The sequence below is a fragment of the Nipponia nippon genome, unplaced genomic scaffold, assembly GCF_047370975.1.
Source record: "Nipponia nippon isolate SJK-2023a ecotype South Korea unplaced genomic scaffold, ASM4737097v1 scaffold_5, whole genome shotgun sequence".
Classification (NCBI taxonomy): Eukaryota; Metazoa; Chordata; class Aves; order Pelecaniformes; family Threskiornithidae; genus Nipponia; species Nipponia nippon.
This window is the reverse complement of record NW_028262369.1, coordinates 33,458,021-33,482,635: the sequence shown is the minus strand read 5'-3', so window position 1 is coordinate 33,482,635 and position 24,615 is coordinate 33,458,021. Positions and strand designations below refer to the sequence as shown.

Sequence of the window (24,615 nt, the reverse complement as noted above, 5' to 3'; positions counted from 1 at the left end):
ATTGGCAATTCTTTCTCTGTAAGACATGAAGACTGAAAATTCAGATAAAAGAAAGATGGGCACAGTCCAACAAATTGATAACAATGCTTCTCTTTAAAAAAACCCTAACAATCCCCAGGTGGTAGAGCTGGTAGAAAACCCTACCACTACAAAGCTATGAATGCAATCCCTTTCAGTGAAATAGGTGGCAGTTCCAGTATTTTCCTTTGTCCTCCACCTTGCAAAGTCAACTAGAAAAATAATAATTCCTCTTTTTCCTCTAAATGTTACTCTTTCCACTAGAAAACAATGAAAGAAAGAAGCAGCAGAAAACAATATTTAGATAAATGCCTTTTTCTCTTTTAACAAGGTGTTGTCAGCAATAGGAAAAAAGTACAGAAAAAGTAATGCTGGAAATTTAACTGTACACTGACTGTGTTTACGTGCCTGAATGAATAATTCCCAAATTTGTGACAGAAGTCAAACACGAGACGTAACTCTAAAAAGAAATCTAGTAGCATGAAAATCCTGCAGCTGTAAAGCAGATGTAGACAGAGGAATACGTTGTTCTCTCCAGAGTACGGTTATGACCCACGAAAAATGAGAGGCAGAGGGACTGGTGACATGTGAACTAGGAACTTAATCCTGGGCAAACTGAATTCAAAGACAGTATTTCCTGAGCATGTTCTAGGGTATTGTTTCTCCAGTATGAATTGAAAATAGGACAGTTATCTGTCTAAGAGATATAGGGACCTATCTGACGTTCTGTTTGTCAGAGTATAAATAGTAAATGTCTTTTGGTTCTTTTGTACCAACAAACTAAAGGGAAATGCCCTGTATTTAAGTTGGCTTGTATGAAAAGTTTGGTTAGAAATCTAAATCAAATGAAAACCAGGTCCATCAAAAAAAGCTACAGAAGAAGGTCCAGGCCACAGATCATCTACAATTTTTTGTATGGTCACAGGCTTGATCTTCTGTCATGCTCCCAATTGGGAGCCAGTGACTTTGGTTTAATGTTTGTTAGGAATAATTCTCTTCATGTTCTTCGGACATCTAGCCAGACAGGATGCTAGGTGCTTTTCTGATCAGGCTTGTCGTTGTTTCCCTTCAACATCACACCTCGTTATGCTGATGTGGACAAATATCCTGGCTACATTTGACCACTATAATCTTAGGACACCGTGGCTGACAAAACATCAAATTTCTTTGATAATGGTGCATAATATAAGGACAAGAGATAAACATTTGAAGAGAGCCAAATTATAACAGCTAAAATCTTTCACCTTTGCGTGACAAATATTGTACAGAACTAAGGTGCATCCTGCAAGACTTCTGCAATAAATGTCACAATTGCAAAGGTTTGATTTCTCTATTGTGATTGGTTTGATTCCTTTATGTGAGTGGTTCATGAAAACATTCTTTCCTCATTTCATCAGGAATTAAAGATGCCTGACTGCATGCAAAAGCATTGGCAACGTTTCCTTTACAGAACACCATGTATTTTTTTATAGCTGTTTTAGTTTTAGAGGGCTGTCCTGCGCAGGTCTCTGACAGCAGGGATGAAATCCCAGGAGATGCAGCAGAACACAACAGATTTCTGTTTACCGCTCAGTTACAGAAACCCTCTCTAAGATACATTATGAGGACATGGCTGGGTGACCTAAACAAATCCATAAGCATAACTCACATCCTAACACGAAGTGAATTGTTAAAGTCCCAGTAGATTAATTTATAGCTTTCAGGGTGAACTTTCGAACTAACAAATGCTGAATGTGAAACTGCTAGATAGGAAAAGCCAATTTGGTCAAGAATCTGGTCCCATTTAAATTTGTGTCAACCTCAGTGTTGTTTTTTGTTTTTCCACGATATTCTTCCTTCTCCATTAAAATGGAGCTGCTCTCTTAAATTTGGAATTGTTTGATTTTCTGACCTCAGTTAGAAATGCATTGCACGTTTTCTAGTCACTGAGTGTAACTGTTCTGCTCGAATAAACTGAGTATGCTCACTCCTGCAATTGTGTCCCCCCATTTTCTAGCTCTTTTGTTGTGATTCATTTATCTTGTTCCAATTTATAAAGCACTTTCATAATATTGAATTCCTGCACTAGGTCAAAGTATAATCTGCTCATCTTCAATAGAGGCAGAGGCTTAACCCCTCCCAGCCCTATCTCAGAATAAATATTTTTTACAATGTAGAGAAATTTTTCATGTCCTAATATGCATATTTCCCAACAGAGATCCCAGAGAAAGTTAGGAGACTGACTGACACCCATGATAGACATTCCACTAACTCCAGAATCATCCACTGTCTTCAGTATCTTTTTGCATCATATCTTCCTCAACATATGAGAAAACACACATCAATATTCATTCGTTGAACACCTATATGGAGACAGGTCGGCAGCTTGCGGTGCTGGTTTATAAATGTCACAGACAAAAGGAGCAGTTTCAGTAATCCATGCACAACAGTTTTCTCATTTTCCTCATTTAACATGACATTCCTATTTGTTATTACACCTTAGCTCAGGTATGGCTGTCCCAGCACTTAAGACTCAAAAGCTGCTCAAGTGTAGCTCCTCTGCCAGGTGGCTGTCACAGGAGCTATTCAGGCACAGGGATTTGGGTGCCCAAGGGGCCAGAATTAGGAAGCACTTGGGTAGTTGTGGCTGCTACTTCTGCTACTGAACTAGGACACAGCTGACAACTCCCTATGACCCTTGAAGAGCTGGAGTGATGCACTGTTGTCCCTCATCACCCCATACTCTGGGGTCCTACATCCCTCACACCCTTTTCCCCTATGCAGATTTTTGGCTGCAAGGTTGCCCATGACAGCCCTAACCTGTATGAGAAACTATGACTTTTCCATTTAACTTGCTGTATTGTTTGTATTAAGGATGAAGAGAAGCAGAGAGACAATTCTTACACACAGAAACCAGAATACAGAGAGATGAAAACTGAAGAATTAGAGAAAATGTGCCTTCTTAGTGATCTGTTTTGCAGATAACAGTAACTGTTTACAGGTGTCCACACCAAAAACACCAGGATAGCAATTAAACATTAACTCATCGGCAGTCTTATCAGAGAAACCAAAAATAGTTCTGGCAGGCAGTCCAGGCTGCCCTCTCATCTGTAGAGATGGTCCAGCAGCAATGGGATTGATACAGATAGGCAGGACCATACAGAAACCTACGCTGTTACTGGTTATGCTCTCTGGACTGAGAACATCAATTAACGGTTTACCTGTACCTTTCACAAGATCCTCACTCACATTATAGATACATGAGCTAAAGAAAAAACCATAGAGAACCATTCACCTTTTCTTCTCTTTTCCTGTATTTAGATACATATTTCACCTCTACACACCACGGGGGCTGAGCTAATACTGCTTCTAGAAAATTATTCATTTTGTCGCTGACCAGAAGGATGTAGAAGTCCTCAGCAGAGCAGCTGGGCATGATTCTGACAAATTGTCCCAGTTTTTTCCTGAATGATACATTGTAACTGTTGAGGAGCACTTATATTTTAATCAGTAAAGAAAATGAAATGTCTGACCTTTCCATTTCCTGTGCAAGCTTACAGACAATAGAAAAGATAATTAAAATTGTGAATTAGAACTTGCAAAACAGTGCCGTTTCTCTAGCAAAGAGAAATAGCTGTGTAATAAAGGTCACTTATCAAACAGTTCTAGTTATTAAATCTTTGCATTTAGCACTGAAGTGGCTTCACAGAATCAAAGGTCAAATCATTAAATAACAAAAACAGCCAGAATTAGAAAAGGTCACAAGCAAATCTAACTAGAAGTAGGTCACAAAACATGATGCTCTTCCACTGAGTATTTCGATATTTGGAAAACTGGCTACTTTCCAATTTGAAACAACTCCCCCATCGTTTCAAATGTCTTCACCAAGAGACTGAAATTCCAGCTATAGGACTGTGGGTATGGGTGGGTTTCCCAATGGCACAGAGCTTGGATCACCAGGTTTCCTAGACACGGACCTGTAGGTCTGCTGAATTCCCAAGCAGGGATGACCTCAGGCCAGGTCTCAACCTCTTGGCCAAAACTTCAGTGCAAGTCAGTGGAGTCCAACCATACAACGTCTTGACAGACCAGTCATGTGCCAAGCTCCTCTCTCAGCAGAGACTGCCAGATTCACTCTTCAGTTGGACCAAATCTAGCTCAGGACCTATGCAGACGTAATTTACGCTAATGAAAAGCTGAATTTCTCTTGCGACTTCATAGCACTATAGGCTGGTGGTGCACTGGAGAGCTCACTCCAACCACCAACTCTGCTTCACTCTGTGAATCCCACAACTAATCATACAGATAGTTAGGAAATTCAGATTAAACTTTCCCAATTGTTACTTTAACAGTATGATTGTAATTTTGTAAATTGGACGCAATGCCCATTCACTACATAATGAGGCAATTATTAGCAGCTCGCCACATATTAATTTGCTCCTTTAATGTTGAAACAAATGAGATCTTTTCTTATAATCATCCTATTTGAGTGAATTCTAACAAAGCCGATTGAACAAAGCTCCAGAGAGACTTTCTTTATTTCAATGCCATTTATTCTTCTACTCTTCTTGGATGTCTTTAGAGTTTTAGAGGATACAACATTTATAATGATGCCAATAGGGAATAGATTTTGCCTTTATTCTTCTTGATGTTCTTTTGAGGTCTTTGAAATGAAAGGTACAAGAGAGGCATTAACCGTCTGGCATTGTTTTTATTGCTTTTCTCTACTTTACAAGCAAAAAAAAAAAAAAGTATTTTTAATTTTTCCTGTGCTTCAGAGATGATTAACCAAGCTGGTTTTATCTACGCTTACTCACTTTCTTCAGACCTCTGGCTGGGAGGAAAGACTTGCCAGGTTTCTCTAAGACAAAATTCAGCGCATTTAAAGAAAAGAAAGATAGTACTTGTGTGTTCACCCAGCAAGAGCTATCAATTGAATACAGCACTCACAAGCACTGTATATAAATCACATTATATAAATAACATCAAGCAATAAAAATAATAATGATAAAAAACCACAGGACTGATTACCCTGAGTTTCTGTTTGTACCCCCTTCCCTCCTGTGCTAGCGTTGTGGGTTTTTTTAATCTTCAGCAGTTGATTTTGGTCCTAGCCCCTGGCATCACATCCCAGTAAACATCCCTGTCTTCATAAAATTTAATGGTAAGATTTCATAAAGATTTTAACATTTTGACATTATTTTGAAATAAGCCCTATGTCAACATGCATCCCATTTCCAAATAAATAGAATATGATCTGCCTCTTCATAAGACTGTTCCTGAGACTGAAGTGTCTGGGATATTTTATTTAGATGACTGTCACTGACATGTACATAAGTGCTAGCAGGAAGTTTTTATTTAAATTGAATGAATTGGAAGGGAATGCATAGGAGCCACATAATGGGACTAATATTGCAGTAAGATACTGAATAAACAACCATCACTGAAATTCTTTTGATATACACTGACCCAGTTGTTACAGAACTGCTATTCTGTGATTTGCAGCTCCTTAAAAGGGCTGTATCAGCCCTTTGCTTGTACAGGTATCTTGTGGATTCCTGATGTCAGTGGTAAAGAGACAGAAAAGGGAAAGAAGCTCGGACTTTGGGCAGTGGTAGAAACTTGCATGCCGGAGTCTCCAGCACCATCTAAACTTTCATTTGGCAAGTGTATTTTAGAAACATTTTAGCTTTCTTTCTCATGGAAAGGAAAAACAAACAAACAAACAAACAGCAAACCCACAAACCCAAACCTTCCGAACACGAACCACAGCACAAAGTGATGCAGTGTTATCTTTCTCACTTTCAAGACAGCTCTAGTTACTCCATGCCAGCTCATACCTCTTTCAAGATATAGCAGAGCAAACGCCCACCAGAATGTTGTTGATTTTGCTGCTGCTATTGGGAACAATGTAAGTAGCTTTGAAACAAGGCAAGAATCAAGTACATCTCATGATACTGAGCGCTGGAAAATAAATGCCTCAAATGTATGTGAAAAAAACTCTGAGTAGCAACAGATACAAGTATATGACCTACAAAGAAGAAAACAGAAAAACAGGTCTTTTAATGTATTTTCCTCTAATATAAAGCAAAAATCAAAAAGTCAAAGATAGTACCCCTCTTGATAATCCCATAAAATAAAATTTGAGTAAAAACTGGTCCAGCTTGATCAAAGTATTTTACCTTTCTATACTTTAAAAATCATATTTAAATAGTTTTCTAAAATGGAATTAAAATGCTCCTTCAGTTGAACATTTTTCTGTATTATAAAAAGCTTAAAGCATGGTTGTTCACGTTAACAGAAAAGTCCCTTTCATTTTTTCCTTTCTTCCTGATTTCCAGCTGAAGCTTCATTGAAACTGACACTTTTTAAATAAGCCTACACTAGTATTTTCTTCTGGAATAATAAACTATTGAAAGATTCCTGATAGCTCGATTGGTAAAAAAGACTCAAAAACAGAAAGGTGGCAGAAAGTAAATAAAGAACAGGAGAAATTGTTCTGTGTCTACATGGAGGGTTAATGATGGAAGGAAGTTGCCAGATTCAGTGTTTCAAGTACAACAGAGGCAGAGCACTGGAGGACTGATGGTCAACAGCCCTGTGGGACTTTGAGCACTGAGGCACTGGCAGGTGAAGAAAGTTTTGCCCTAAGGCATTGCCTGAAGGATGCGTGAGCACCCGTCCTGCCTGTGCTCTCTCGGTCAGTTGAAGTCACTTTTTGGTTTGCGTCTCAGGTGATTGGTAAATTCTCCTCTCCCAATGTACGATGGCAGAAGGGACGTGCTCTTATTAACATGAATGAATATGTCGTCAAAGGGCAAGGAAATAAATGGAAGCAGGATACCAAAAGAGAAGAGGGGACAGGAAAAAAAAATCAGAGAAGAACTGAAACAGACTATGAAAAGGTAAAATATAGTTTAGTGTTTAAAAGAGAGACATGTAAGGAGGAAGAGGTTTGAGAAAAAGTAAAATGCTGACATATAGCCAGTAAGATAAACCATGATGTTTGGGAATGAAACCTAGCAAAAGAGAAGAACCAAAACACCTGAAGATATTTGTTAAGGTATAAACTAACTGTTGCGAAGAAAGCTTTATCAGACATGTCAATCAAATAACTCAGCATTAGGCAGAGAGAATAGCTTTTTTCCTTTAAACTGCAACAGTCCAAGCAGAAAACAGATGGAAACAGATACATTCACTCCAGCGTATAGTACTACAGCTTGTAGCTAACCAGAAACCCTGACATCTGTAGACATACAGATGTCTACAGTTCCAGATCAACCTAATTAACACCTCTGAATCGGGGGGGGTGAAGAGAGAAGAAAAGCAGAATCTTCTTTGGCGTATAAAATATCAAGACAAAAATACAAATATGTCCAAGAACATATGTGGAAATGTTCATGTCATACATAGTTGAGGATTCAGTGCCTAATTGTTATGGGAGGGAGGCAAACTCCATCATCCACACCCTATACAGCAAGTTCACAAGGTAGGCACTAAAATAACATTCACTCTGAAAAACAACCTATGAAAAAATTAATTTCCCAGTTCCACAAAACCAAACTACGGTAGTTCTAGAGTACCCCTAACTTGATCCCACTGGTTTAGCTGATGACCATAATTAACCAGAATGTTTGTGACACTTCATCTATCACTGATTTGCAAATATACAGCCTTTGAAATATCATGGCTTTGTAATAGTTCAAAAGCCGGGAATTCTTCCAGCCAAATGCTGCTTGCTGAATGTTGAATCCAATAAGTCATTTATCTTAACATCCGCCATGTTGCTCACTTGGCCTCATTAACACGTGATGACTCTTGAATTTTGTGCACAAAAGTTACTGGAGAAACACAATTTAAACCAGACACTGTCCAGCAAACTTCATAAACAACTCCAAACACCACACAACCAGCTGCTCTTAACTACGGCACCCCTTTTGTCACTCTATTGCAAAACTGTATTTGCAACAGTATATTCGTTACCAGCAAAAACCATTGTCACCTGATCCAGCAAGTTATTGGTATCGTAATATTTAGGTTTACTTTATCTTCTGCAATGCTCGTTTTATATTGCCTTTCTTTTCTGGGTTTTGTATGTAGCAATAAGGAAGATAAAATTTGTTTCTTCTCTTTACAGGCATGTTTGCTCGGCAAACAATACAAAACATAAGGAGGTAAAATGTCACAACTCAAGGAGACATAAAAGGGGGGAACATACTGTTAGCACATGGACTAAATAGCGAATGAATCACAGTACAAAAGGACAAAACCAATTTCTCACATCCAATACCGTGTTTAGCAGTAGAGCACAGGTAACACATAACACAAAATCCTTCCTTACAGACAGAGTGGACATCAGAATGATGTCCTTCAAATGAAACAAGGCCAAAACGGCTCTCCACAAAAGCTGTTTTTTCTTTGCAAATAGTAAGAAGTATCCGTGCAAAAAAATTAATGAGAATTCTTCACTATGAAGTTGCCTGCTATAAGACAATTTCTGAGGAGTTCTTTGTCATGTACGCAAAACATTGGTTACTCTGTAACCGCTGACTTTAATTTGTATTTATTACAAATACCCACAGATGGCGGTAAAGTATATAATGTATACAGCAGATTTGTTCCAAGTTTGCTTTCTCTAATAACCTTGTATTATCAGCACTCACCATTAATCATGGGCCATTATCTAGGAACTTATTTGGCTGAATCACAGATGCAGGAATAGGCCTCTAATCTAAATACATTTGACAAAATTACACTCACAAATAAATTATGGGACTTCTAATATGAAGTTCACATCTTATTTCAGGTCAATTTATTTGGGATCTGATATGGGGAAATGATATTGAGGTAAGCAGCAAAAACTGTCAGAAAAACTACCTCGTATTCCCATTTTTTTTTTTCATCCACCTAACAGGCTGAAGTCTAACCTCTAATTTATTTCAGTTCCATGCTGTCTAGACCTATTATTTAATTTTGTCTCTGTTGGTGGTCTATCTATCAAATTATTTGTATGCATGGAAGGAAAGTGATAAGCTAAAATGCTAATTATCCATTTTTCTGAAATTAAAAAAAAAAAAAAATCCATGCCAGGAATAACAATAAGTTTCATTACAATAGCATTAAAATCAGTAGCATTTTTCATTTGACAAAATAAGCCTTAAGAAGATTTCCAAGTCCAGTGTTTTTAATTGCAGGATGCCTTATCTAAAAAAGAATACATACTTGCTTCTGGCCACATTAACTTCTTTTCCTCTCATTGGTATATTGGGAATATTTGCTGTACCACTTTATGACTGTCAGCTCTACAAATGTTTAAAATCTTCTGTAAAAATGTCATTTCAGGTTAAAACTTCACTTGCAAGGTCCTAGTCCAAAAATTAAATTGTCCTAAATAGCTTTTATTTTAAGATATTTAAATCATTTCAATTGCAGAAAGATACAAGGTTAAATCATCATTTTTCAGATATCTGAACTTTCAAACACTATGGCACTGGGCGCTAGGACAGAAATTTAAACTGGATTGGAGAGTTCTGCTTAAATAATTAGGAAGATTTATTTTAAGGTCTTTTAAGTCATTAATGGAAGCTGTTGAAGCATAGCTGCATATTTAAAAACTCTGAAACTAAAGGTCTGTTTCAAATGAAAAAATCGTTGTACAGATACTCTCTGCTGATTGCTTTTACATCATCACCTCAGTGCGTATGTCCACTAACTGAATTATCATCGGTGCAGATTTCATTGCAAGCACTAGTTTGTATCATGGACTAACATTACCTACAATAACTTCTTAAGCACTCTCAAGTGGGAGCTACTGGGTTAAATGATTTGTAAATAATTCGAAGATCATTCTGTATCAGTTCTCCTTCCCCATGGAGCTCGATGGCATAGTTAAGACTGCTGCTACCACATCCCATACGAGCCCAATTTCCCCCTCACTTAAAAGCCTTTGCTAAAAAAAAAAGCCCCTGAGCACAGTGGCCTCTGCCAAATCTTACTGAAGTCAACAGAGCCTTGTGCAGGTCAGTGCATCACCGCTACAGACCTCAGAACAAGGCCTGAGGAGGTGCTGAATAACACACACACAACAAATGAGGTGGTAAGTTATGAGGTGAAGCACGCTAGAAGCAACTGCAAAACAAAATCTTATTAAAAAATGAAAATAATAAACCCTATCAATCTTTTCTCCACTATGTAGTCTGGCCTGACATGATATAGTTGCAAGACATAAACAACACTACCTCCAAAATGGGTAGTTATAATCATATAGATTTTCTACCTATAATTTACATTTTTAAGAGAAAAATTAGTTTTTAGTCCTTCACACATCATAAGGAGAAAAATATCATTATAATGTACCTATACGCTGACTTTCTAGGAAAATCTGTGGCACATTCATAGCCTTCATTACAGTCAAAAACAAAACTCCCACTGACATCATCGGAGCCATGACTTCACCAATGTCTGAATTTTGGAAAGAGAAATTTGGATTCCTAGTTCATAGATAGAAAATCTTTCTATCTGTAAACAGACTCAGCTCAGCAGCAAGAGAAACAGCAAGGAAACTTCTCATGTGACATGTCTAGCTTGGGGTGAGAATCTGCACAGGGCTGGGGTCAACAAGACATACGCTACTCTGAAGAATAAATTTAGACTTGGGACCATAAAATGAAGTAGCTAAAAAAAAAATGTTCTGTGTGGTTTCAAAGATCATGGTGCTACTCCTTTGCCTGGGCAGCAACAGGAGCCTCTCAGCTACGATTCTGCTTCAACCTGTGAAAAGGATGCAGGGTATTTTCTTGATGTAAGCTATCTACTCACAAAGCCAGATGACAGTCTTCCTCCTATGTGAGCATGCATACAGATGTTCTGTGCTATATGGACTTACCTGGTGACTATTGAAACTATTTCCCTCCCGAGCCTAATTCCTGGGATGGAGACCTAGGAGGCCATGTTAGCTTCCTGCTCTTGCTGGCATCAAATGGGTTAAACCAGGTTCTACATTTCAACCGTGCTTGTGAGTGCACAGGGTTTGTGTAGGTTTGGTTTTGTTTGTTTGTTTTTTGTGTGTTTTTTTTTTAAACCTGTTGACTTTAATGAAGCTTGTAATTCCTTATGTTTCCAAGGACTGTAATGACTGCAGGATCTTTATTGTTTGACAACTTGAAAAACAATCTTAAAGGTCAACACCAAAGCTCATCAACTGTTCTGTAACTCCAACTGATACAGTAATGACTACTGTGGCTCTGACAAAACAGGTTCTTGGGGACAGCAATAAGGAGGGAAACTTGGTGCCCTCTGATAGCATTTGTCTGCTGACCGCTTTGGCTTGCTGGCTCTATGAATATGGTGAAATACACGTCAACTGATGGCCTAGCAAGCGAAGAGATAATGGAAGAGTGACAACTGCCTTCTACAGCAAACAGGTTGTGCCTTTCCTTTCCTCCTCCTTCCAGAACAATGCTGCTCCACGCTACAGGCTCTGTTGCACCTCTAGCCCCCAACAGCTCACAACCGCACACTGGGAACTGGAGACGTTAAGTTCCACCTCACTGCCACAGGGAAGGTCTGAGGGACTATAGTATGCAGCTAAGTAAAACAAAACCAAAAATATTCCGCTGAAGTCATCAACTAATTATAAAATAATCAGCCAAAAGAAATGCCCACCCAGGTTACATCTGATGTTGAGGGAAAAGCCCAGAGGACAACAATGAACTTCGCTTGCATAGAAACAGCATTTCTTCATTTCCATGAACAGTATATATTGGAAAACTTTTCTATAGTCATGTTAGTTCTATGTTCTCTTGTCTGCTTAGTGACTTAAAAAAAAGCACATATATATGTATTAACAAAACTAAAAGCAGCAAGAGAGGTATGTATGGAGAGTTTAGATGATGTATTAACTTCATTGTAAGAAAATATTTACAAAGCAAATGTGAAAGCTTTGGCATCTCCTCTCTCTGAGTCATACTAGTGCAGAATTATAGATGCAGTATGAAGAAAAATCTGTGTGCATGCGTGTTCAGCTACCCCGTCATACATGGCCTCAGACATCACAGTGGTTTTTGGCTAAAAAGGACCAAGAGAGATGAGCTGAGGAAGGAATACGGATGGGTTACATACGTCCAATGAAAAAAGATCCCTTTTTTTAGGGAATGCACCTTTTTAACAGAGGACAATTAAGCTTTGGAACAGGTGCCCAGAAGATTCTGGAGTGTCTAATTCTTGCCTAGAAAGGTTGGACCAGATGATCCTTGATGTCCCTTCCAACCTGGTATTCTATGATTCCATGAGTCCATCCCTAGAGATTTCCAAATCTTGACAAGGCACAGACCTGACCTAACCTTGCTGTTAGTCCCATTTATAGATGATATTGGACAAGATGGACTCCATAGGTTCTTTGCAACCTTTTTTTTTTTTTTCCCCCCAATAATTCTGTAATTCTATCACTTTAAGAGCCACAGGGAAGTTGGATGAATTTAATGAAAAAGATGACAAACATTTTTAATAGTGAGGACTATTAATCAGTGGGGAAAAAAAATCCAAAACAAAAACCAAAAACACAACAAAAGATTGAAAGTTGAATAATTAGTGAAAAATTATTGTCTTTTTCCTTGTCTGTTCTTGGTTCTTTCTACTGCCTATCACACACAAAATCACATATAAAATACAGCAGGAGAGAGAAACATTCCTAAAATGAAAATGGGATGATAAGATTTGATCTGCATGTCATATCACAATCCTGCACAGAACCTACACCTAATAAATCTTAGTCCCGATAAAACATTATTAGGCACAGTTACAAGACTGGAATCCAGATTGACCTAAGATGATAACCACAAGTGCACTCCAGCCAGTGTAGCACAGGGTATGGGCAGGCAATACAGCGCAATTTCATTCCTGGCATATATGAACTAGCTCCAGGACTGCTAAACTGGCTGTTTCAAACAGTTTACGTTCATTACTTCATAGGATTTTTGTAGAAACTGCAAATTTCAATTGAGTCCTCCTCATAGGTCTTCTTTCTAAGGCCTGTTAGCAATGAATACAAGGTGATGTATATCACATCATGCCTGGAGAACGATGCTGTGAGTTCTTGTCACTACTTTTAGCTCTACTAACAGTGGTGCCTCCGCCAGTACTGGAACATGACCAAGATGCAGAAGTGGTAGCTCTAATGGACTCTAGGGTCAGGAGAGGGGTAAAAAGAAAGAAAAAAAACCACTGATCCAGAATGAATACATCTTTTCCAAAACAGAAGTCAAGACTCCTGTCACATGCTAGTGACCACTGAGCAGTAAGCTGTAGCTTCACAGCCAGAAGGCTGTGGAGATTGTAAAGTCCACACCTGGGACAGAGGGAAGAAGAAGAGGTATGTTGTAAGAAATTAAATGCATACTGCATTCTAGAAAAACTGGGAAAACTCCCATACAATTAAACCTGCAACACTCCAACTATAGTACAGCAGAATTATAGTGGCTACAAAATACAGGATGATGAAAATCAATTCTGAAAAAGTATATCACAAGTGAATATTGCACTTATCCCGTCCCCTTGGAATAACCCCACTGTAGCAGGCAAACCATTGCTAGTTCTGTGACAAGATCCTTGCAAAAATCCTGCAGACCCTGTTTTTCAAAAGAGCAATAATGGAAAAATAAAGTCCTGTGGTGCTTTTCCTCTATGAGCCCTGTTTATGAATTCATAGCACAGCATGAAGGTTATTAAAATCCCATATGTGAGAGCCACACACAGCACAAGGAGATATGAATTGGCATTCCACAGAGATAATGCTATCTAATGGGCAAAACAAGTAGCATGGTTTCATTCTTATTCAGAGTACATTTGGAAAGGGCAAAGCATCTGGCTGCTGCTCATGGATAGCTGACCAGACACAAACCTTTTCTTCTTCTTACCTGTTGATTAATAAGTTCAATGTAAAGAGCATGGCTGTTATCTTGCTGGGCCTTGATATTCCCAGGATACCCTTTTACCCACAAACCATTTGACATGGGGTGAATTAAATGCTATTTGGGCAACCCAGATACAGTAACTATTAAACACATTGCTGTTTACTTCCACATATATGCATTTCAAATCAAAATGTAATTAACTGTGGAGATAACCAGTACACCTCAGGAATTATTTCCAGAGTCCTACCTATCCAATAATTTAATTTAACCTGTTTTGAAAAAAAGGTTTATGAAAAAATCCCAAACCAACAAAGCACAGACATACAGAAAAAGTTTCCTCAGTGTTCAAATATTCTGAAATTTTTGTTAAAGAGAAAGCAACCCCCAGTCCATGATTCTAAAAACCTTGGCAAGAGCCAAATTTAATGTCTAAAACATACTCTACTTAAGGACAACGATCAAAGGTTTGCAAGGCTGTTTCTCTGCCTTGCATGTATGATCAATCAGCCATCACAGTGAGACCATGGGTGTCTGATGGTAGTCATCACTAGTGACAGAGATGGAAAGCACTCCAAAATAGGAAAGGCAGGATCTGTCATGAAGCAACATGAGACCAAACCATCTTCTGGCAGGATTAAAATCCACGTGCTTGCTTGGTACTCTGTTATATTGCTGAGGAAGGGTTTCCTTCTCATCCGTATCTCTATGATCACACACTGCTGCTCAGTCTCCCCCACTTGAACAATCACTGCTGAAATTCAGAACTGGGATGATGCTGTGAAGTTTGTGTTCGGATCTGAACTTTCTCTAATTTCAGGAATGTTCAGACTCAAGATTCTCATTTATACCAAATGATACACTCTTTCAGCTGCACCTTCCAACCTTGTCACTATATGATAGGCCCATCACAATACTACACTCTCTGTTTCAGCTGTTGGATACTACTTACGTGCTACAGTCAACATCACTGTCAGAAATTATAATCTATATCAATATTTTAGAGAGGCAAAGGAAGGAAGACAGTGAAAAGAAATTAAGTTACATAACTAAAATGAAAAATCCTTTCCCTCTAATGACTCCTGCCTTCCAAACTGTCTGTCTTTATGCATGAGACAATTTGACTTGGGGATTTGCTACCTGACTAGGATTAGCTACATACTTTGGAACAGGAGCCCCACAATAAGAAATACATAAAACACAACAATAATTTTCTGTAACATGCCATTCCAAATAGAGATGGTTATCCTTCCTATCACCCTCACGACTACAGCCAGGTATTTCATACTGTTCCACAAACAAGAGCTCTTTGGCTTGTATTCAGCATGCAAACATGAGACAACTGGCTAAAAATTTCAGGGTCTTTGTTAGCAGCCAGTTCCTTCTGGTTTTTGTTTTTGTTTTTTCAAAGAATGGGGAATAACAGATCTCAGGCAAGAGCTGGATAACATTTTGGTTTGCATTTGAGTGCCAAGATGAGCTTTGTAGATGCCTCCATGATCTCATGATCTCATCATCTCACAAATGTTAATATATCTAAAGCCAAATCTGAAAAGAAATTTAGGTGATCTTTAGGTGACAAATAAAAAAATGCAAACCCTTACGATCCCCACTACTTAGCACACATTCAGCCTTTACACAAGGCTTTAGCCTTGCAAGGTGTCTTCCTTTTTAGACTGAAATGTTTCTTCGGTAGCTGAAGTTCCACACAACGCCCAGGCTAGGATCTTCCTGTGGCACCAATCCAAAACCTCCATTCCACTGACATCCAGGAATAAGACTGTGTTGTAAAAAAACTGAATCCAGCAGATGACATAGGAGAATGGCTGTCAGAGATCCTTTTGGATCTTATTTCTGCCTTCCTGCCACCAAGTAAAAATTGACCATTTGTCCTTAGTTTTTATTTCCTATCACATTACCAGCTAACTTGCAAGGTAAACTTCCCTGTGATGCTGAGACCTTTAATTTTCTTCAGAATCTTTAGAATTCTTCAATGAAAATATCTTCTGATTGTGGTGAATATTTATTTTTAATTCATCAGTTTGTTTTAAATGCCTTCTGATATTGCTTTCTTTGGAGGGTCGGGGTTTTGGGGTTTTTTTTTTGGTAGAATAGATTATGACTGTTCTGAGCCCCTGATATGGATACTGATTTCATATTTAGAGCTCTGTCCGGAGAGTAACAGCTGACATATGCGAACACAGGAGATCTGCTATTACTGGAGCTCAGAAACACAGTTCCATAGGCATTTCCAAGTCTTACAGAAGCATTCAAGATGGAAAGTAGATTCCTTGCCACATCACCTGATGAATGAGACATCTAGTTTGACCTTGGTATCAAAGGAAAACATGTTTATATCTGTAAATATATCAACCTGAATTTCAGTCTTGCTGCATTTTTAATGTGGACACCAGAACTTCACTGCTCAACACAGAAACTTATATACACTTGCATCTTTAGGACATGGTCCTTTATTTCATTATTTTTACTATTCCCACCTTATAACAGACCGCGTGTTTTTCTTACCATGAAGTATTCTGTGGTTTCTCCAGTGACAGCTTATTAGCTATGATACAGGGGAATTCAGAGCCCAAATGTTGGGACTTTGTATTCTTACAAAGTAGTCGGGAACACAGAGCTAAATCTTCAACTGTCTTGAAGGGAGAAGCTAAGAAGGGAAACCAACTATTTCTAATCCTGGCTCCAGCTTCACCTGGAAATTGGAACAGCTCAACAGAAGCTTAATTTCTGAAGATTTCTGGTAGGGAAACCAATTAGTGACGGCTGTCTGGAGTGCTTGGCCTAGGAATATACATGCAGTGTATTTATTTCATAAGGATGCCAACATTTTATTGCCTAAACATGGAACAAAAAGGCTGGTAATAGTAAGCAATTTTTTTCCAGATTCATGAAGGAATGATTTGTGGTTTTGAAAAGGCACAGCTACAGTGTAATTGCATTGTACAATGACAGTCCCTGCACTTTGGAGGACGTGGAAGGTTAGGTCACCTTCTAGAACAGTGCGAACAACCCTTTTTAAAGAAGCAGGTGAAAAAACACATTCTTCAGGGTTGGGGAGATTTTCTGTATGCAGTTACCTTCAGGTATGAGTTCAGCTCTGAGGATACTCTGTCTCTGCACAATACTTCTGGGTGATCCCACAGCAAGTCATGTCAATTTAAGGTTCTGATGCTGCAAAATACTTAAGTTCAGCTGTTCTTTTTCTTATACTATTTTTGCTTTAATTACATGCTTACAGAGTTTCGTTCTAGGCTGAAAATAAGAGCCCACCCTTGTATCTTTTTCACTGTCACTACCATTACCCAACATGAGGAAAATAACAGCATTTTACTTTTACCTTAGCTCCTCAAAAGAAGCCTTATTGCATCTCTATCAAATCAGAAGAAAAAAACAGAACAAAAAAAGAAGAAAAACTGACTTTTGTTCTCCTGACCTTGGGAAATAAAAATTCGCTAGAGCTTCCCTTCATCTTCCTGCTTCATTTCTGCTAAGTCACAGAACAAAATAAATATCCAACAAAAAAAAATCTTCTATCAGTCTTTTGAATAATTTTGGGACAGAAATCACTTAGAAGTGATGTGTCAGGGCACCTTGTCTGTTTCTTCCTCTCCCTTTCTCAGTCTACAGATGGTATTGAAAAAGCAAAAGCACTTATAAGTGCTGTTTGGGGCATAAAATGCCCTGCCATTCATCTCTCACTAGGACAAATTTTGAAAAGAAAAGCACTTAGAAGTCTCTTTTTGTCTCCATCTACATGATTCCTTTTCTCGGATGTGTTTTGAAATAAAAATAGAAATGAAATGCTATTTTCACTGTTTTGATGTTCAAATCAGGCATGTCTCCTCTAATTTCTTCCTTTTGCATTTACTCTGTAACAAATATCAGTTTTGGTGCATACTTCATTCCATTTCTCTCTCTTTTTAATCTCAACATCCCCCTCCCAATTCAAGTAATGAGATTATGATGCTATAATCTTATTCTGAGCATGACCTTTGATTTCTACGGATTTCTATTCCAAAAAAGATACATTCGTTCTGCTGGCCAGATGACAACAATATAAACATTTAGCTAACATAATTGATGCATTAACTTTTTAAAGTGGGGAACCTTCACTGGCAATGGCAGTCATGTCCTGAGTTACAAGTCACAAATATATGCTCAGTGACAGCAAAATCATCAACACCGTTTTTAATAACTAAAAAAGCAAACATAATCCTGAGACATACATAAAGGGTTATGAAATTATCTTTTCACTCTATTCAGCAGCAATGATAGTAAATTCAGTCTGGGCATTTGACTTCAGCACAGATTTGGATCAGCTGCTGAAAGACCAGAAATAGTAAAAAGAATAATCCATGCCCTAGAAAACTTAACCAGCAATGGAAGAACTGGATTAGTGCAGAGAAGAGAAGAGAAGAGAAGAGAAGAGAAAATGGAGATGTGATAAATGTTTCCAAATATGTAAAACATACTGCAAAGACTCTCCATGTCTGTTCTACACAAGCAGGGTGGTAGCAAGAGAGATTTGGGTTAGACTTTAAGCAGCTTTTTAGCAAGTGATACACTAAAACAGTTATAAACAACCTTGCCAGGGCACAAGTACAAACTAGATAACTCCTGAGGTCCTTTCTTATCCTATTTTCTGTGATTCAGTGCATTTTAGTGGGCTGATATACATACAGCACTTCACAACTTAGCCTTCTTGTGTGACACTAAAGAAAGTGATACTCTGTGCTGTATGGTAACAGTCTCTAGCTCAGCACTGTGCTCTGCACTACATAGAAAAGTAGCTATCCAGGTATCCTTTAGCAAAAAGGTAGCTGGGCAGATGCGTGTGCGTGTGTGTATGTGTATGAGTGTAGCTCATGTACTAGCAAAGCAACCTGCAATTTGACAAACCCTAATCCCCAGCTAGAGACATCAGTAAAATGAGAACAAATCTGGTTCTCCATAATGTAGTAGCGGCAATAATAACAACTTTCAACTTTTTAGAAAGTCAAGAATATTTTGCTAAATATTAATGGTTGTTTTAAAACATTGTCATGTGCTTCTGACTTTCAAGTTCAAGCTACAGCAAAATGAAACTGAAATGGAGGTATTCACTGGCCCATCACCTTTTAAGATTTCTGCTGAAATCCTGCTTAAATGCAACAGAAGAGTTGCAGTCAACCTTTCTTTCCTCTAAATCTAGTCAAACATTACCTGAAGTGTTCCTAGCAAACCCCTGCTTCTTGACAAGAGTAGATATAAAGCTGTCTCTGAGTAAAAGCTGTATTTCTTCTTAGTTTATGATAGCTTTAGACTTGCTATCCTTTTTTTTTTTTTTCCTCAGTAGAAAGAATAGGCGTAATTGTGGAATAAAGTACCACTCATCGTGAGTAAGGATGTCAAATTCTGTTCTATTGTAAGCTCTGTCAAATGATAAGCAATTAGACCCTGCTTTCAAGGTCGCTTAAATAAATAATATTTTGTATGAGTTACTTTTCAAAAACTGCCTAATGTACATACCACAGTCTGGAATAGTGATATGTCTACACTGACTGTGGTGTTAAATGCATATTTCAAGCATAAGAATTTCTATCTGTGAAAAAAAATGTTGTTTTTAAAGTCAATCTCAGGGTGTGCATTTTCACATGTTTCTGATCAGCTCTTCACTGCCGCTTTTCCAAAATCTTTGCCATATTGTCAGCATCATCTTCATATATAGCTGCCAGTGGAAAATGGATCAGGCACTACAAATTGCTCAAGGGCAATGAAGCCCTGAAGGAACCTTCTGCAGAAAGTTTCTGAACACAGAGCCTAAGCCTGCCGTGCTCTAAATCTCCTTGGTGGGATTCTCCCGTGAAGGCAAACATACATTTGTCTACTGCAGAGGCAGCATACATGTCCTATGGTAAAGAAATGGTAGTTTGTGGCCACTACATTTGATAATTTATTCAAGAAAATTGTAGTTATGAATGCTTTAAAAACATTGCTGAGTGACTGTGCATACTGACCTACAAAACACAGATTAAATCTGCATTTCATGTGTTGCTTGGTTCCCAGCTCTTGCAAGCTTACATGCTAATCAAGTAACTGTTTCACTTGACAGAACAGATAATGCGGTTCCAATGGCAATAATCCTTGACAAAAAATGACTGAATTGTGTGTAATCTCTGATGCTCCCTGCATCAGAGAAGTATTGTGAATTAGTGACATTCAGTTTACCATCAAAGAAAACCCATCACTTGCGGAAATGCACATGTAGAGATTCTGCTGCAGTTGGATTTCCACACCCATGACTACAGCTGAACTTGTCCAGAGAACTACAGACTGGCCTCAATACATGCAAATCAGTTTAAGTGCTGAACAACTCTCTCTGACAGAGATCAGCCTATCTACTCCGTTTCCCGTACAGGAAGCAAATACTGCAGTCACCCAGAGCTCACGGGAAACAGAACCACTTACGCACAGCCACACAGCGGAGGGGCTCTGCTACAATAGGAAGAAAAGGTTATAAGGCAAAATAAATACTACAGGCTCGAAAAAGACAGATTGTAAAAGCTGATGTGCTTTAATTATTGGCACTGGGATGTGAGAGCCAGATTCCTAAGACTTTTTTGTGCTGTCTTTGACTTTACACTTGTAAATATTAAATGTAATAGCACAACAAGGTTGCTCAGTTCAGCACAATGATGCTGAGATTTTCTCCAAGATGCAACCTTCAGACCACTATTCTATTTATTTACTTATTGCTTCAGCAGGATTACTCATATGGCTAGAAAGAGCTAGATTTGTACCACTAGTAATTAAAAAAAAAAAAAAAATCCTGACTTTGTACGAGTCTGCTAATGCACACAATTTCATTGCAGGGAAAAGGAACAGAGGACCTCATTCTCCTTTCACACTAACATAAACCTGAAATCCTGGGTAAGCTATTTATGCCAGTGGCGGAAAAAAGAAACCTGCCCTGTGAACTGTAAACCACTATAGAGATCTAAACAAAGGAAGGTAAAGAGACTGCATAAGTTTCTGCTGAAAAACTGCTGTGCTGAGAGAAGACATTGCTTCTGGTTTATAATGGTACTTTTTACTTTTGTCCTTGTTGCTGAGCACGAAAAATACCAATTCTGTTCCCCAAAAGCATGGTACATGAGAAATAATAATGAATACAGATATCCTTTAAACCAAGATCAACTGTTTAAAAGACCTTTGGTATAAACAAGTGCTATTGTTAAAGAGGTATGTAAGAGTACAGATGAAGGGTTATTGGGAGGGTAATGAAACAACCCCTGTGAAGAAGCAATAAACAGCATGGAGTGGAAAAGGTTGAGTCTGTCTGTGGGTGCATTTTCAAATTTAGGAGTCTGAACTTTGGCAGCTATATCCATTTCTGAGCTTCTAAATTAGTGGAATGGCCATCAGGGCTACTTCTGACATCAAGTTCTTTCTCAAAGAAATATAAATTTTTCTAGTCTTGGAGCAAACGCGTAACAAATGGCGTATAACTCGCACTCCCTTGGCCTCTAAGCCTGATAGTGTCACCTTAAGTAGCACTTCCTTCTGAACAGGCCTTCTACAATCAATAGCATTATTCCTGGAGCGAGCTATTGCTTATGTTCACCAGACCCCAGAATACTGCAGTTTGAAGCAACATTCATTTTTATGCAGCTTTGTTTGTACTGTGTAACATTTGCTCTCTCCTATGGGGAGACTCCACAGACAGATGCAGGGAGGAAGAAATGGGAACAGAAGTTTAAGAAGGCAGAAGGAAGGCAGGGACAGCAGAGTCCATATGGAGTCAAAGTCTAAAAGACAGTTAACAATATGTACCTTGTGGATCCTTGCCCAGGGAAGCAAATCTGAATTGACAACTTTTAATGGCAAGACCAAGACTTTGGCGTGTTCAATGATCTGGTATAAATACCTGACTGGGGTGGGTGAGAGTTAAGAAGGTGGAAGCAGACTCTTCTCAGTGGTGCCCAGTGACAGGACAAGATACGATGGGCATGAACAGAAATACAGGAAATTCTGTTCAAACACATAAAAACCTTTTATATTGTGAGGGTGGTTGAACGCTGGAACAGGTTGCCCAGTGATGCTGTGGAGTTGGCATCCATGGAGATTCAAATGCAACTGGACAGAGCCTTGAGCAACCTGCTCTAGCTGACCCTGCTGTGAGGAACGAGGTTGGACTAGATGATCTCCAGAGTTTCCAAACCCAGAGGCAAATATCTTGATCAACCCCAACTGAGCTATGCTTACAGGAAAGATCAGTCACAAGACCTTTTTTTTTTTTTTTAAAAAAAAAAAAAAAAGGAAGGCTGTGTGTAAAAAAACCTGCTTGAAATCCTCTCACTGTTCAGCAAAGAAAAAGGTGTAAGGCTGGACATATTTTTTCTGGATCTCAAAAAATGATTTGATACTGCTTCATCCAACAGATTGATTTCTAAAGTGGGAAAGCATGGCATTGAGAAAGACAGAAAACAGAGCGGGTTATAAATCTTTCCACAGAGAAGAAAACAAGGATGTCTATAAAAGGAACATTTCAAGGTTTTAGTGTAGAGAATGTGTAGTGCCATACGGGTACCTACTAGAACCGCTTAAGCTTTTTTTTATACCATTTGTCACCATTGCAAAGAAAATGAATCAGGGCATCTAATGTAAGTCAAACATAAAACCAGAAAAGGATAGTAAAAATTTTCTGCTAAGGAGAAACAAATGAACTGCAACCTGCTATGCTAGCCAGTGGGCCTTTCTTAGACATAGTGGGGTAATTTCCAGTCTAACACATAGTTTCTGTCAATGATCAGCAATATATATCTTAGATATGCAAATAGCACACAGATTAAAAAAAAAAAAAAAGTCTTCACTACATATTACAGTTTCTCCTAAATTTTATTCCTTTTTTATTGTTTGCACAGAACTAGCAACAAACTGTGTCTGTACAGAAAGTCAGAGAGGAAGATTCAGGTCCACAGGAGCTGATCTGAGTTGGCTGCTTTTAAATGCAAGACTATGGAGAGCTGAAATCATAGTTTTGGGACAAAATATCAGTAAGCTCTATGTAATCACTAGACAATGCTGGCAAAGTACTATAGTGCCAAAACTTAAATAATATTATCTTGTCTGTATCCACCGTGTAGATAATTACACTAAAACAGTGAAGAATGAGGTGTAACAGTTTATACAGATTGACTACTATTATTTTGGTTGGTTGGGTTTTTTTGTTTTTTTTTTAATTTACAATTATGTATAGGTATCAGCCCATGTTCTGGGCAACTATGCCAGGAATCAAAATACGTAAAGACCACACATATCCAGGTTCATTTTGACAGATTAAACCCATATTTTACAAAGGAGTCCAGAAAGAATACAGTGAAGTGTGAGCTCCTGAGATGGAATGGTAGTAAAAATCATATAGACTAAATCATAAAAGGAAGGAATGCACAGTACAACACCCAGAACAAGGAAAGGATTTGGAGGTGATGATAAATTATACGCTAAGCCACCTGTATAGTATATTTTCAATTGATGTCACTTTCTGAAGCTGTCAGAGAGTAGGACCACATTAGAAATACTTTAGTAAGCAACCTGAGCTCTGTTATTTGCAAGAAGGAAGTTTACTGTGGATGAAAAGTACAGCAGAAAATCAACCAAAATCATGGGTTTCTGTGGTAAAAACAAACAAACAAAAAAAAACCCCAAACCACAAACGAAAAAAAAAAAAAAAAAAGAAAAGAGAGAGAATTCAGGGAATATCCTCATGTAGTATAAACATCTCTTAGCATCACTGCCTTCATTGTACACCCATTGACTATCTCCCTTTAAAATTTGATCTATTACAAATTGGAGGTAATTCAGCCAATACAGAATTTAGCATGTGCTTAAATGCTTTGGGATCCATTCCAAAACACATGAAAAATCAATGTCCTTATCTAGTTTTGGATGAGGCCCTTGTTAAATATATCTGGTGCTAAGCATGAGCTGAATTGTTTTGCTAAACAAGTATCAGAGAGAACGAAAGATCTCACAGAGGTCATTTCTGTCTGTATATAAGCACTGAAATGGTACTGAGATACCAAGTTTTAAAGCAATGTAAGGTGAAAGCATTTGGACACTTCAAGAATAGCTTCTTGAAGAAGCCTAAACATAGCAGCAGAAGATAAAAGTTCTGGATAAGTACTGAGCTTCACATGTCCTTTGGCTTGACCTGTCATCCTTATTTGTTATCACCTGATCATTTATGTTCTCCATGTTTCTGATTTTAATTCACATGAACAGGGTGTTACAGGAAAATGCGACTCTACAAATCCTTAACTAGAAAAGCAAAAAATGTCGTAAAAAATTCAGATATGGAGCCCAAAATAACAAAGGATCTGAAAAGCTTCTGTAATTTACATATATTCTAAGACTGTCAGAACCTGTACCAACTGTCTTAAAAAAAGACTCCAAAGGACTTCACAATATGAGATAAAACAATAATTTTAGGCTACGCTATAATGTAATTCATTGCCAAATGATTTCCATACAGTTTCTAAAAGAGAGAGCTTTATAAGAATAGAAAGCTTTGTAAAAGTCTGGTAAAATTGATATAAAAACTGCAATAAAAAAGTCAATATAATTTCAGAGGTAGCCATCTATTTTCACTACTACTTTAGGTATTTTCAGAAAGGCTTTCACGGTCTTAGAGATTTTTTAATGCACTATT

At 38.1% G+C, this 24,615-nt stretch overlaps 1 protein-coding gene across 2 annotated transcripts in view; it reads right to left on the bottom strand.

Annotated features, from left to right (window-relative positions):
- ST6GALNAC3 (ST6 N-acetylgalactosaminide alpha-2,6-sialyltransferase 3) overlaps positions 1-24,615 on the bottom strand; it is a 225,454-nt gene that overhangs the window by 78,890 nt on the left and 121,949 nt on the right. The window contains exon 1 of one of the 2 annotated variants that reach the window (XM_087733819.1): positions 17,003-17,087. The exons of the other annotated variant lie outside the window; for it this stretch is intronic. The gene's annotated coding sequence lies outside the window, so the exon portion shown is untranslated. Of the gene's footprint in view, positions 1-17,002; positions 17,088-24,615 lie in introns of those variants that run through there. 2 annotated transcript variants of the gene reach the window in all.